This window comes from Perognathus longimembris, chromosome 7 (genome assembly GCF_023159225.1).
Source record: "Perognathus longimembris pacificus isolate PPM17 chromosome 7, ASM2315922v1, whole genome shotgun sequence".
NCBI classification, from domain to species: domain Eukaryota; kingdom Metazoa; phylum Chordata; class Mammalia; order Rodentia; family Heteromyidae; genus Perognathus; species Perognathus longimembris.
The window spans coordinates 45,398,215-45,414,231 of NC_063167.1; positions in this window are offsets into that span (position 1 = coordinate 45,398,215).

Here is a 16,017-nt window from a genome sequence, read left to right on the forward strand (position 1 = left end):
ATTTATGCCTTAGATGCTTACGTGTGTTTCATATAACCAGGAAGCCTTAATGAGGAAGCTTGAAAGCATTGCCTCTTGCTTGTCCTTCCAGAGTGATATAAGGTACTTGGCATAGAGTATTTGAAGTGATAAATGATTAGATGTCTGTGTCTCAGAGATATATTTTCTAGAGGTCTAAGTGTCACTAAAATAATACATTTCATTTAGAAGTACTGCTTTTCATGAACATTCAATACACAAGTTTTTCCCTATTGACACCATTTTTCCTTATGAAAAGTTCTTTTTTGTCTATATATTGTACATTTGGAAATTTATAGCACATCATACTCATAAATTAGTACTTTCAGGAAAAGACACTGTTATATTCCAAATAATTGGCTTTGGAAACACTTTTCCCCATAGCAATGGTAATTTGAACTGGTGATTGAGTTCCCAGACTTAGTCTTATAAGGTTGGCTGGAGCCTGCTCAAGCTGACCGGTCATAATGAAGGCATCTGCCTGACTTTTGCATCTTAGAAATAGGATAGCATGAACCTCTTTGGAAGAAGGACAGTGGAAATTTCCATCTCTTTTCCTAAGATTCATGACTTTTCACTTTACTTTGTGTAGTCCCTTCTACCTCCTGCCTAGAGTTTTGCTCATCTGTTCTTCAAACTGGGAATGTGCTCCCCTACACCCCTAGCTTGTTACTATTTCAACTTCACTCCCTTTTCCCCCTTCCACTAATCAGTTTTTCAGTGCAACTGGTATTATATGCCTTCTTATGATCTGCTCCATGTTTGGTGCTTGTGTTCACACCTGCAGATATTCTGGGTTCTGCAGCTGAAAGTTTATAAGTAGAGGTTGCTTCTCCAACTCTCACTGTAGAGAAAGGCAGCACCTACAAGTTCAGTGAAAACAGCACTGCACAGGAGACAGAGATAGCAGATGCTTTTGTGACATCATCTCATCAAGAGACATTTCAGCCTTTATCAAAGAGGAACCTCATAGGTAAAGATTTCTGGAGTACTGTAAGAAATGGATTTGAATTCCTTGGTAGAGGAAAAGAAACAGCTTGAAAAAGTAAAATGAGTTGAGAACTCACCCTGAGGAAGGGATGAACTGTCAGAATTGCTCCTCCCAAAATCTGTGCATCCAAACAATGGAGACCTGAACAGGACAGAAAAGGCCAAATGAAAGCAATCTTTCTCCCTCTGCCTAATATTTGAACAGAGACACTGTTCTCCCTGGACTCAGATGGAAACTCATACCATTAGCTCTCTTGGTTTTCAAGCCTTTGGACTTAGACTGGGACTCTACCATGTATAGTCCAAATCTTAGCTTGCTGACTAAAGCTTTTAACTTTTCGGCCTTATAATAAATCTATCAATTCCTTATAATCTATCCCCTATAATAAATCTATGTATCTTTATACATGTTGCTTTAAATAAATGAGTCCATTTTTACAATAGATCCATATATGCATGCATGTATTCATTCATTATAATAAGTCAACCTGTCTTTTATAATAAATCTATATATCCATATGTTTATGTATCCATCCATCATCAATCATCAGCTTTGTGTGTGTGTGTGTGTGTGTGTGTGTGTGTGTGTGTGTGTTTGAGACCCAAGACTAACACATCTCATTTTCTTGTTTTCTTATATTGCCTTTACTTCTGCTTTCTATGGAAGTGAAGAGTCTGAGCCTAAGTAACTTTTCACAGCCATCCAGCTACCTCGCTGGGTGGAGGGGCTGCTTAGCCTCAGGATGCTGGCCTTTGGTTTTTCCTAAATGATTTCTTTCACTCTCCTCTGATACTCTTTCCCTATATGGAAGGTTTGAGGCATATACCCCTAAAAGGTGATTTCTGCTGGTACCTGAGCTACTTCCCATGTAAGGTCTGCTTTTGTTGGGTTTGGGTGCTCCACCTAAGCATGTGGTTTTTGTCTTTAAAGGTTTTTTTTGAACTCTGCTCAGGGGCTGCAGGTCTTTGAGACAGGAGTCCACCCGCAGACACTGGCTCTCCAATAAAGAACTCGCAATTTGACCTCCCAATATGTGGCTTCTCTGTTTACTTCATGAATGACTTACCTTACAACACTACCTCCTGTCTCACTGGATTGTTGATTAACCTTATTTCAGTTTTCTTGGCATTAAAACCTAGGACAGCACAGAGAACTCAGACCTAAGCTAAAGAGCATGTTTTCCACCTCATTACTGATGATTGATTTGCTTATCTTTAGTTACTGATGAGTTATACCTGGCTTCAGATTATATATCTTTGGGACTAGTGTTTCCCACATCTTTGTATGTTTGGATGTGGGCAGGTGATAGTGGACTCCATGTAAGAAACCACATCCAAGAAGAGCTTACCAAGAAGACATTTGATGAACTCAAAAAAGACTTATGGAGTTAGGAGGATGCCAGTGAGAGAAGGTAACTCAGAGGAGCAGCGAGCAAGTTCCAAGGTCCTCATCTGGAGCACATCTACTGGTTGGCATGGAGCTTTCAGGGGGAGAGTTGGGGAGTGAGGGTGGTTGAGCAGATTCTGTGGGGCCTCATAGGTCATCTTAAGAACTTAAGTGTTTACTGAGAGATGAGAAGGCACTGGAGAGATTTGAGAAGACATGATTTAGGTCTTAATAAGATTACTATAGTTGTGTCTTAATTAAAACTATTCTATTAAGAGAGGAAAGCAATTGCTTTTTACAAAATTGCTTTTCTAAATTTGTCTTTGAAAGAAGCAAAAGAGAACAACAAACCATAGAAAAGATAAACAAATGCATTTTGCTCAGGGACAGAGGACTGAAGCAATAAGAGTGACTCACAGAGTCACAGAATCACAGTTATGTCCAAAGTACGCAGGAAATAGCTTGGTCCTTAATTAATTATTCCAGGTTGTTAAACTCTGTGGAGATAAATTTAGCCGGCAGTAGGTGGAATGAAATGAATTCTCATGAAAACATGTTTTCCATAAAGTTTGACAAATTCTGTATAAACTCAAATGAACCAAAGCTGTGTCTTAATAAGGGCAACCTTTCACATCTCTAGCAATGACTGGTTTTGCTGGCTGTCACTGGGGCACAGAGATGGAGAGAAATAATGACATACAATCTGGAATAAGGGATGGGATAATGAGATTGAAAAAGCCAGAGAATTTTGGCCCCCAAAGTACAAATACTGTCGGAACAGCACTTCCTCATGGTGATCCTGGAAGCAGACTGTGGTACAATTTTGATATATCTGCTGTCAAGGCACATGTGGGTGTTTAAGCTGTCAGCCAAGGGAAAATGATTTCTAAGTACTTGCCCTTGAACTATATTCATTTCCTTCATTTAGCGAAGCAGGGGAAAAGTGCTATTTTAGTGATATAATTCCAAGGAAAGAGGAACTTGCTGGTTGTTGTTTAGTCAAGTTCAGATGAGCCAGGAGAAGAGGTTAAAAATGTTTTGAGGAGAATTTGGGCCTTGGATCAGAATTATGCAAGAAAAGTTGAGAGGAAGCTCTAGCATTGATGGGTGGGGGATCCTGACTATAAAGAAGTGTAGCTTGAAGCTCCCGCAGTGCCAGGGAGACATTCCTTGAGGCTGATGGCCTAAGCATCTAAGGACTTTTGAGAATGAGCCATCTAATAAGGTTTCAATTGTTTACAACTTAATGGTGAAAACTCTTGTGGTTGTTTCCTATTGCCTCTCCTTCCCTTGCCCCAGATTCTGAATAAAGCCTTGAGTATACACTGTTGTCAACTCTGACATTGAGGACTATAAAGGGAATGGGAGGATTGGAAAAAAAAAAAAGAAAAGATTTGGGAGGATTGAAAAAAAAGAAAAGATTGCATATTGAGTTAATCGTGTCCAAGAGAGAAGACAATAGCAATGGTGGCAGAAGATAAGATTGCAATGCACGAAGTGTGAATGAGGTAATAAACCTCTCCCAAAGTTCTTGGGGAAAACTACTATTTGTGGGTTGAGACTCAAAGCAGATTCTATTTACCTATCTATCCATCCATTTATCCACCCACCGATGCATCCATCAACGCATCCATCCATCCATCCTTCTGTCCATCTATCCATCCATCATCTGTCCATCCATACATCAATGGACTTTGGGACACTGAAAAAGTCTTCCTTTGGGTATATTAGTATATTATCAGCCAGCATTTTGTAGCTTTTAAGATTTTATGACTCGTCATGAGAAAAATTATTATATGAAAAGATATTACTGAACATAAGTGTACAAGCCTGGAAATAATACAAAGGCTAGTCAACAGTATACTTGGTAAAGAAATTGTGGAGTTTTTCTGTGATAGACTACTGCACAGAAGTAATAATGAATGGTCTGTTAACACTAGCAAAGTGAAATGAAAAAACATCACAAACAAAATTCAACTAAAACTAAGGAGCTATGTGTTGGTAGCTTACACCTTAAGTGTAGCTACTGAGCAGCTGAGATGAGGATGGAGGTTCAAAGCCAGCCTGGGCAGGCAAGTGTGTGAGACTCTTATCTCTACTACCAAAAATCTGGAAAGGGAGGTATGGTTCCAGAGGTAGAACACCAGTCAGTACCAGGGCCTGAACTCAGAGCCTTGTGCTCTCACTTGGCCTTTTCATTCATGGCTAGTGCTGTACCATGTGAGCCATACTCCATCCAGCTTTTTTTTTTTTTTTAATTAGTTGGAAATGGAGTTTCTCTGACTTGGTTGAGATAATTTTGTACCTGTCCATTGGTCTTCTATTGTGGGTTACCTGTGACCTCACTTCTCTTAGGAGTCTTAAAATAATTTTTGAGGCCTAGAACAGTAAGGGCAGAGCCTTCTTTGGAGGGCTGGGGCCTGGGCCTCACAGGCCTTGGGTCCTATTCTATGGTTGGGGTTGCTGAAGTTGTACAGCTGGAGGCCCCCCCTGTATCCCCTCTGTTGTAGCGACTTACCTAAGGTCACAGAGAAAATGGTGGAAAATTTATTGTCATTGCCAGGAAGAACATAGATTTTTGGGTTTTTTTTTCCTAATTTCTCCAGTACACTTTTATACTTTATCTTGTGTGGGCTTTTCTTCCTGAATCTTGCTTACATTCTTTAGGCTTAACCTCTTGGCTTAAAAACAATGAGGCTGTGGCATGACCTGCCTACCCCACCCCCATAACTATGGACATCAGTTATGTACTCTTATTTGGAATTAACATGATGAGTATCTCTCTACTCAACTCCATTCACACAATCACAGATAACTATGATCAGAACCAATAGCAGAAGAAATACCTAGATGGGTCCATCCCAGCATTAAGAGACATTCCTACTGGTGAAGAAAACCTTTTTTTGCAGAGCTTTACACACCAAACAGACTAAAACCAAGCATTTGTCTATATGTTTTGAAATTATTTTGCTTATAATGGTATTTGCTATTTGTTTTATTTATACCTTGTTTTGAAAAATAAAATTAATATTCTCATTTTAAGTTCAATTATTATATTAGAAATGTTTTAAAATATGAGTTATTAATGGACAGACTAAACAAAATGCATTACTGCCAATACCCCACTAAAAATTCTTAGTGTTTTTTTTTTTTTTTCTCTTTGTTCAGCTTTTTTTCTGTTGTTGTTATTGTTGGTCAGGAGGCTTGAGCTCAGGGCCTGGGCTTGTCCCTGAGCTTTGCCACTCAAGGCTAATGCTCTACCACTGTAATCCACAGTGCTTCTTCCAGTTTTCTGGTTGTTAATTATAGATAAAAATCTTATGGACTTTTCTGCTCAAGCTGTCATCAAGCCAAGATCCTCAGATCTCAGCCTCCTGAGTAGTTAGGATTGATTATAGGCCTGAGCCTCCGGTGCCTGACCTTGTTCAGCTTTTGACTTATTAAGGTGGATGTCAACTTCTAAACTTACCACCTGTAGAACTGGAAACTGGAAGTGTGTACCACAATCTGTTTAAGAGACTTTCTTTATCCCTTGAATTGCCTCTGTGTCCTCATAAAAAAATTAATAAATAATATATGTGTGCATCTATTTCTGGACTCCATAATCTGTTTCATTGATTTTATTATATCAACCCTTTCTCCAATATCACACCATCTTGACTAGTGTAACTATGTATAATAAGCCTGAAAGTCAAACACTTCCTCAGCTTTCACCCAAAAAAAAGAAAGAAAGAAAAAGAAATCCTGCTGAGATTTTAACTAGAATTGCATTGAATCTGTAGATCAGGCTTGGGAAATTGACAACTGTTCTACATCTAGCAATCTATCATGGTGATGTTAGATCTTCTTTGGGTTCTTTAAAACTTGCACACCTTCTATTTTCAAATACTTAATGCTTTTTAATATTAAAAATATAATTTACGAAGAGTTTTGTTATGGTTGTAGGTGAGTCACCTCTGGGTCTGAGCGATTGGGGATTTTTCTTCAGCTCCATCTTGTCCTTGATTGCTGGATTGGTAGATTCAATGTCTTTTATAATGACTGAAAGGCTAAGGAGATGAATCCAGAACAGTAAATGACTTCTCTACCAAACATTATAAGATTCTCTTTGTCAAATTCTAAAAGCTCAGTTCAGGTTTTGGGAAGGAGGAGAACAAGTACAATACAAAAATTTAAAGGAAAACTTCATTTGGGGATTGCCTTTCTCCTTGACTACGCTTTACTCCCCCTCTCTTTGTACTTGATTTTATTTTGCTCTGAATTTATAAGCAGCTGAGGCCAAATAAATAAAGACACATATTTAGGAGCTTATAACAAAAAAATCCACCTTAGCAGTTGTTATTCTTTATCTGTTTTTGTGTGTATGTGGTGTGGTATATCAAGCTAGTATTTATGGGGTTTTTTGCCAGTCCTGGGGCTTGAACTCAGGGTCTGAGTACTGTCCCTGGCCTCTTTTTTGCTCAAGGCTAGAACTCTACCACTTGAGGCACAGTACCACTTTTGGCTTTTTCTGTATATGTGGTGCTAAGGAATTGAACCCAGGGCTTCATGCATATGAGACAAGCACTCTACCATAGGCCATATTCCTAGCCCCAGTATTTGTGTTTTTTTTAAGGAACAAAATTTCTTATATCCTTAGATTTTGAAAGCTAAGGCAAATGTAAATATGTATCTACACACAGCTTTTAGCAGTTTTATAAGAATGAAATTTGTGTTTCAAGAGCTTTGTCGTGCCACTCAAGTTAACTGCTTGGATCTTTTACAGTGCGGTAATATTATGTTTTAGGCTCAGTGGTGGAGCACTTGTTTAGTGTGTTAAAGCCTTGGATTTAGTCCTTAGCACTTCATAGGGTTTAAAAAAAAGAATAGTTTGGGAAAAGAAGGCAGTGGCATTGGTTAGGAAGACTGAAGGTGATTTAGAGTATTTAGCTTGTATCTGTTCTGCTCATGTGTCTACAAAGCCATCTGGATTAGGAATGAGGGTAGATAACTACTTATGGTGTGTGTGTGTGTGTGTGTGTGTGTGTGTGTGTGTGTGTATAAAATATGGATAGCATCCAATAGGGGTTGAAATGTGAAATGAGTAAAGCAAGTGAGTATAGAAAAGAGGGAGTAGAGACATAAAACAGCAGCTGCTACTCAGTGTGGCTGATTTATGCTATCTGGAAAGGTGAAAGGTGAATGGACTTACCACATTTTCTGACATTTGAAATGAAGATATACACATAGCTTATTTCTTAAAAGTGGAAAAGTGCTATTTTAAAATGGTGGCAATGATTTCAATTTTCTTGTGTGTGTGTGTGCACGCGCGTGCGCGCATGCACATACAAGTACTGGTGCTTGGACTCAAAATCTTGTGCTCTCTCGTGGCTTTTTCGTTCGACTGGCCCTCTGCCACTTGAGTCATGCCCCCTTCTAACTTTTTTGCTATTTAATTGGGCATAATTGTCTCACAGTTTTTTTCTTCCTGGCCAGCTTTGTATGGTGTTCCTCAGGTTTGTGTCCAGAGTAGCTAGGATTACAGGTGTGAGCCACAATGCTCGCCCTTCAGAAAGGTCTTATTAAACATTATGCAAATCCCAGCCATGTCAAAGGAAATGCTATATTGCACATGGTCCTCAAACTGCCAATCTACAGTAAAGTTATGCTAGGCCAAGTGTGTTCCTATAAGGGAGCAGAGCTGTCTGTGTGGCATGAGGCATGTATTTGTCTGTCCAGAGCTGTAATGTCACTGTGATGGAATAAATGTCTGAACTTGTCCTGGGAAGTTTAGGACAATGGGGGGAAGAGCTGGAAACCTCACCAGCAAGTGGCATGAGGATTAGAACATCAAAGAATGCGTGATGGTGATGGGAGTAAGGATTCATGAAAAGAGAAGTTGTTATTGGGCTATAAAGTTAGGCTGGATCTAAATTATGATGGGTCTTTGGAACAGATGCTACTGACAACTTATGACTAGTCCCCAGGGACTTTTCAAGAAGCAGAAATCAGAAGTTGCCATGAGAAATCTCACATTCACCTATGAACATTCCAGTCAGCCAAAGAGCAAGGTGCTGTCCATAAATGCACTGAATCTGGTTGAAATGATTGGTTCAGGTGAGAGGAACCATTCATAACAATTTTCAGCCAAGTGTGTCTTTATATGCCTATGTGTAGTTATTTGATACATAGATGTTCAAACTGGGCTAAGCTGTTCTATTTGGGCAGAATTGGAACAGTTCTTTTGGACATCCTAGTGTTGTACTGACAAGGAGATATTGTATTTGTCCTCATTCTCCTTTCTCTCACATCAGATTATTGCAGGGATGCAGAGCTGTCAAAATGGGGAAAGCATGACCAACTGAGGTGCAAAGCACACACCCGTGACATTTGATGTGAGATTAAGCAGGAGTCAGCCAGGAGATTTTCTAATATTGGGTGCATAGCCAACACCGAAAGGGTTTATTTGGGGGAAATCTTCTACTCCCTGCCCACACATCCTTCTTTTTCTTCTGTTTTTAAGCAGGGGGAGGGTTTGTGGGTCTTGAACTTAGGGCCAGGCACTGTCCCTGAACTCTTTTTTTACTCAAGAGTAGTACTCTACCACTTTGCCAGCTCTACTTCTGGTTTTAAGTGGGTAATTGGAGAGAACAGTCTCGCGGGGGACTTTACTGCCCAGGCTGGCTTTGAATAGTTATCCTCAGATCTCAGCCTCCTGAGCGAATAGTATTGCAGGTGGAAGCCACCAGCACCCTGCCCACATGCCCTACCTTACCCTGCCTTGGGCATCCTGGAATTCTTTCCTCTAGATTTTGGCCCATAGTTTTTATTTGAAACTCAAATTCCACTATGCCACAGATGAGCACATCGCTCTCTATACAACAGTGTTATATTTCAAACTCTTACTGTGAAAATGGTGTTTTAATTCTCAACAGAGGCTACAATAACTACTCTGCCTCCTCACCACAATCACTCAGGAGAGCACATCACATTTCTAGAATTTAGTGAATTCCTATGGCAAAAACACACAAACAAAAAGCAAAGCAACTGGCTTCTACATACTCTAAGTAGCTTTTGCATTACAAGTTGATGGTGTTCTTTCCTAACAATGAATTGAAGTTGGTGTCTGTGATTTCTACTCGTTGGTTCTAAGTCTGCGTCATGAGGCAAGTTAGGGGGTCCTTAATTTCATTAAGAGCTTTATTAAGAGTAGTAACTACTGGTGGCCTTGATGAATGAATTGTGTAATTCCCTGATGTCACCCTTCCCAAATAAACAGGAAAAACTTATATAGTGATATTGCTATACCACCAGCAATACATTATCATTTATTACTTTGCCATTAAGATTTACAATGAAGTGTGTGTGTGTGTGTGTGTGTGTGTGTGTGTGTGTGTGTGTGTGTGTGTGTGTAATGGAAGTTAAACTTTATCTGGAAAGTTATATCCAAATTTCAATCCAACTAATTAGCATGGACCACAAGAGGGTTCTCCTCCTATTTAAAAAATATCCACAATATTTTGTCATAGTAAGGCAATTTTAAACACTTACAAAAGATTACTTGATGTCAATAATCCTAAACCAAGTGGATGATTGTGAACATTTGGGGGCAATAAAGTGGGTACTTGTAAAATCAACAAACAGTCTTCATCACATGGTTCAGAAAGCATCTCCCACAGGGTAAAAAGTGACTTATTTTATAACCAACCTTTCCATGCTGATAAGAGTTTCTATTTGTTCATGGTTTGATTATTCTTAATTTGCCTTCATGCATGGAGACCCAGACCTCAAAGGTCTCTATCTTGTACTCATTGCTTGATTCTTGAATACTTGCACAGGCAGCAAGATGAGGGACATGAGGGACTTGGTCCTTGCCCTTGTAAATTTAAGGTAAACAATTGTGGGGTTAGGATATAGGAAAAACAAAAAGCAGGCCATTCAGGTAACCTGACTGGAAACCACTGGTATTGGTTAACTATGCTCACCTTTGGAGTTAAACTTTTACCTTTACCCAAAACATAATCTGACAACAGTGTAGTCTTCAGAAGTATTGGGGATGCAGTATGGAACTGTGTAAGGTCTTGTTGCTTTACAGTGTTTGTGTTGCCCATGCCCTTTGTGCATGATGCTTTTGCCCATGTGGCCAGCCAAGAAATCACCTGGTCAACCTGTTTTTCCAAAAGACCTTTGACCAAATCTTTGCTGGGCAAACAGAGAATCATGTTTTCGAGAAAGTTTTATATAAACACACACACATGATGTTAGATTTTATAATGTCATTTTTTTATAGTAGGGCATTGGACCAACATTTGAGAAACAAAGCTCTGGTGAGGGACTGAGTTGACCTTTTAAATTTTAAGAGGATATCCGAGAAATTTAACATTGAACAGGGCACTGGTGGCTCACACCTGTAATCCTGGCTTCTCAAGAGGCTGAGATCTAAGGATTGCTGTTTGAAGCCAGCCCAGGGAAGGAACTCTTATCTCCAATCATCTACCAGAAAACCAGAAGTGGGGTTTTGGCTTTAAATGGTAGAGAGTTAGCCTTGAGCAAAAGGGCTCAGGAACAGTGCCCAGGCCCCGAGTTCAAGCCCCAGAATTAACAACAAAAAAGATTTAACATTGAGTTATTTCTTATTTAATGTAATAAAAATTGGAATGTATTCACCTCTAACAAAGATTTATCAAGCATCTACCATATTCTGAACACTTGGGCAAGCTAGATCCAGTGCCTTCTATTTACCTGAGAGTGAGTGGGAGGGAGGAGAGAAATAATATTCAAATGCATAATTACAAATTGTGAGAAGATGTAGGAGCAAAGTGATTGTGGGCTAGGACAACATAGGATGAAGGGACCTAATGCAAACTGGACAGTAGCTAGAAATAGATTCATACGATGATGCCTGTGAGCAAAGGTTTTTGGGGTTCATAGGAAATCATCAAGAGAAGAGTTAGGGGCAGATATTTGCAGGCTGAAGGAGCAGCATGTGGTACAGAGTCTATTTGGACTTTAATTAATTTCATATTGTGAAACATTTTCAAAGTAAAAATGAGAAACATAACATCTCATGATGTTAAAAAAAATCTCATCGTGTTAGACTGGCCAGGAATGTGTCAAAAGGGAAACTTCAAAGAAGCAAATTTTATCTCTCTGGCCTGTAAGTAAAAAGCCCAAAACATTTCTGTAAGGAATGAAGTCAGTTTGTAATTACTCATTTTTATCATCTTGGCTGAATTTCTAAGTCTTAATAACATAGTAAAATATGCTACCATGAAATCGAGTTCAAAAAATAAAGCAAAGAGCAACTCAGATCTTTAAAACATTGTTTCATCAAACTTTCATTGAAATAAAGAACAAGAACATGCATAGTTCTTGTTTCAAATTTGTATATTTAAAGGCACCTCAGATTGTTTTCTCAGTGTCTTTATTCAGATCTCATGTGCCATGCTTTCTAGTACTCTCAGAATATACTATGGCTGTCTTTATAAAAGATCTATCATCTATCTGTCTGTCTGTTGATCTTTTGTTGATTGACCTATCTTATCTCTATCTATCTAACATCATCATTTCTATATAAGTAATTGTCTCCCAGAAAAATATATACAATACTCCAATTGAGACATGAGTGTCACAAAGTAATCCCTTGAGGCTTTTTATCAATAGCATTTATTTCAAAATAAAACAACAGCATATTATTAAGACATATCATTAGCTAAGTGTGCTTTCAATATACTAGCTTTTGAACTCTTGGCATTTTATTTCTCAAATTTCAAGATTTTCATCTCTGACATGGGGATCATGATGACAATGATGATGCTTACCCTTTAGAATTGTTTTGAACATTAATACAATATGTGTGCTGTGCCAAATGTGACACTAAACATTATATCCAACAAATGGTAAGTATTACTAGTATTTCTTTATCTGCAATAAGTCAAAGCCCATGTGACATTGTTTTTTGTTTTGGCTAGTCTTGGGTCTTGGGACTCAGGGCCTGAGCACTATCCTTGGCTTCTTTTTTCCCAGGGCTAACACTCTACCTCTTGAGGTACAGCACCACTTCTGGCTTTGTTTATGTAGTGCTGAAGAATCTAACCCAGGGCTTCACGCATGCAAGGCAAGCACTCTACCACTAAGCCACATTCCCAGCCCCCATGTGACAATTTTTGAGTCAGATTTCAACACCATGTTTGTAAATCTGAGTTTTAGGTATGTTTAACCTCATCATAAGGTTCAGCTAATTATTATAGCAAGAATTCCTTTTGATTTTATGTCACCTGCAGATTAGTAAACATATTTCTAGTATTGTCAAATTGTTGTTAAAAGTGTTTGGACAGAGAGATCAATGTATGTTTCCATGTGTAGACCCTGTTCTCAGAATTGCATGTGCTTATACTTGTTGTATTGCCTAGTGCTTCTGTGGCTCCATTTTTATACTTGATAAACTGACATAAGCCTGGCTTTTTCTATCCTTTTTGTGATATGTTAAAGATGGATTTAAATGGATGGTCTGTCATTTACAGGGAAATTCCTCCTCCAGTCCTTATTTAGCTAAACTGCTAGGTGTTTACAATAAATGTCTGAGCAGTCAATGTAGCCGGCACCAGGCCTATGAATTGACCTCATGCAGTACACTCATGGACACACATTCCTGTATAGACTCACCATATGCACACATTCCACAAGTTTGCTGCTTTCATTTCCTAGCCCATAAGCCAGGATAGGAGAAAAATGGGCAGAGATCATCAAACATAGCAAATCAACACTAGCAAGAAACAAATAATTGATTCAAATGGGGAGAAGAGACAACATAATTATAAAAATTAGAAGCTAAAAGTAGAAGTCTGAGATCACCAAGTCAAGGGGGAAAAGTAGCTTTGAATAGCTAATCAGGTCCCAAGAAGATCAGTCAAGTATAATTTAGTGTTCTATCACTGATGTTCAAAACAACCACTGATCTCTGTGATGGAATTCTGTTTTGCAGATCTGACTTTCTGCTCTTTTTGGAAAGAAGTGTAATGATTTTCCTTCTCAAGTTGTGTTTAGCCAGAGGAAAGGTCACTTACAGTGTATTCTTCCCTCCTCTGGGTAGAGTTGAGCCTATAATTAAAGCCAGGTCAGTCACCTCCTTACAGGGATTTAGAAGTTGAAAAGAGCAACACAAAGTTGATGGGCAAATCCATCCTTATTGCAGTATTCCAAAGAGACACTCCATTCTTCCTCTCCACATAGAGCCTTGTTGCTGTGGTCCTTGATATTTTCCAGACTGATCATCTAACTTTCCTTTAATTTGGGAGACAACACTAAAATATTCCAATCAAATGCATATTTGTTTGCTTAATTTAGCCATTGGTATTATTTTTTGGATGCTTCAAACTTTATTCATAACTGACATTGATTCACTAAAGAAAAGTCTTAGTTGCTTATTCTTTAATGTTTAGAAAACCACAGATATTTGTAATAATAATTAAAAGAATTCTATACAATTGTGTTAAAACAAAACCGAACAACTTTGGTACTTTGGCATTCAAGTGATATTTTCACACTAAAGAATTTATTAGCCACTCCAAACAAATGAGGACTATTTTTGGTGGGTAGGACCTTGGCACCATTTTAATGTGGCCTAGATCTCTGTAGAGAGTACTGAGTCAGGAACTTGCAGCACCAAATTAGTGCCTACCACATCTGCCATTACTTAGACAATAGCAGGTTCCATACACAGGGAACGAACTTGAACAGGCTCAGCAAGAATGTTTTAAAACACACTCACCTATTGTTCAGTATCTGAACAAATAACTTGTCTGCATTACAAGTTCTGGGATCTGTCCAGGGCTGGTCCTCTTCCCTTTAGATCCCATCTTTCTGCCACACAGATTGCCTAATTTTTGAACATTTTAAAGAGCAGAGAATTGCTTTTAGTGCCATTTAGTCATTTCCCACAGCTCTCCATCTCTAGAGTAGCTTTTAAAGTGACTTGGGCCATTTTTGGTAGAGAACATTGGATTTTTATTTTTTGTTCAGCTAAATAAATGAAAGGCATCTTAGACTTCTTGGTGTTACTAATGGTCAAATTATGCAACCCATACTTATTATCCAACTGGAGATGGTTTGGAAGTCATTCTTTCATTACTTGATGTCTTTTCCAAATCAGGCAAGAGATCTAAACTTAAACATTTATAATTAAATACACAGAAAGACATGAAAGAACTTTTAAAAATTAGCAGAAGTTGGGGCCAGGGATACTTGGTCATTCCTATCATCCTAGTTACTTTGGAGGCAGTAGTAGAAAGATCATGGTCTGAGGCTGACTGAGGAGAAAGTATGAGACCTTATCTGAAAAATGAACTGAAAAAGCAAAAGGACTAGGGCATGACTCAAGTGGTAAAGTACTTGCCTTATAAGCATAAAGCATTTGGTTTAGCCCCTGTATCACCAAACAATGTTAAAAAGTAAAACTAAGAAGGATGCAAAGTTTAATTAAAAAAAAAAGCATCACAGCTAGGATTCAGGAGATGGAGGTCCCATTGGCAAATCTGCCAATTATCAGCCCCCAAATCTGTCCCCTGCTTGGCTGGGTAGTCGGCCTATCCTAGTTCACAAGCTGCAGCTTTGTGTGTGGAACCATAAAGGGGAGAATCACAGTGAAAGCAATGTTCAATTGAACAGGCTGCCCTAGTTTAGTTGAGCACTGGAGAGTGATGGTGGGTTGGCAGGAAGAAGGAATCTACAGTGTTCTAGAGCTCATCTTCCTAAACTATTTTGTATGGAACTCCATTGAGATGCAGTTAGCACCTTTTACTGCATGTCAACCTTGTTATCTAAGTAACTTAGAAGCCCTACATTTGTGTTCTTGTGATTATTGTCTGATGTTCAGCCCTGAAGTTTAACTTTTGACTATGTAACATCGTCTTGAACTCCTCATCCTCCTGGCTCAGCCTTCCAGTGACTGAGATTATAGTCATACACCACCACACCTGAAAATTGAAGGAAGAAACTTAGTTCTTCTAGGGAGCTATAGCTCACTAAAAGCCCCCAAACCCCAGGACAAAACCTACCTTGACTGAGTGGAAGAAATATGTTAACCATTAATTGGCAAAGGTCAGAAGGGAGTCTCAGAGCTAGATTTGAAACGAGCACTACTGCTGAATCTGCCCCTTAGTTTCAGGCTTGAGAAAGTTCATCATGCACAACCCTGGTCCGCACTGAAGCGGACCAACAGAGTTTACTCACCTCACCTATTGAAAACCTAGAGTTGAATAGGTCTTACTTTGCTTTAGAAGTAGAGAAGAAAAAAGGTAAAACAAACAGTTTTTATGGCAGAAACTACTGTGTAATAAAGAAAATGTACCAGGAGGACTGATTAAGAATAGATTCCTTGGGAAGGTTTTCATCAAGATTGTGGGTCCCTTACACTTTGTTTCAGCCTCCTGGTTGGGTTCAATTATTTTCCTTGTGCTTCTCATCATTCAGGGACAAGTGGGTAGGCAGTCCACTTTGGGGAATAGTAGTATATTGAAAAGGGAAGGGCCACAGGAACTTGAAAGTGTAGCAGCTCCCAGAGAAGGCAAGAAGAGAAGAAACAAAGAAAGAGTGCTCTAAACATATATTAAGGAGTGTCATTTAGGGACAGATAGGACTTTGTG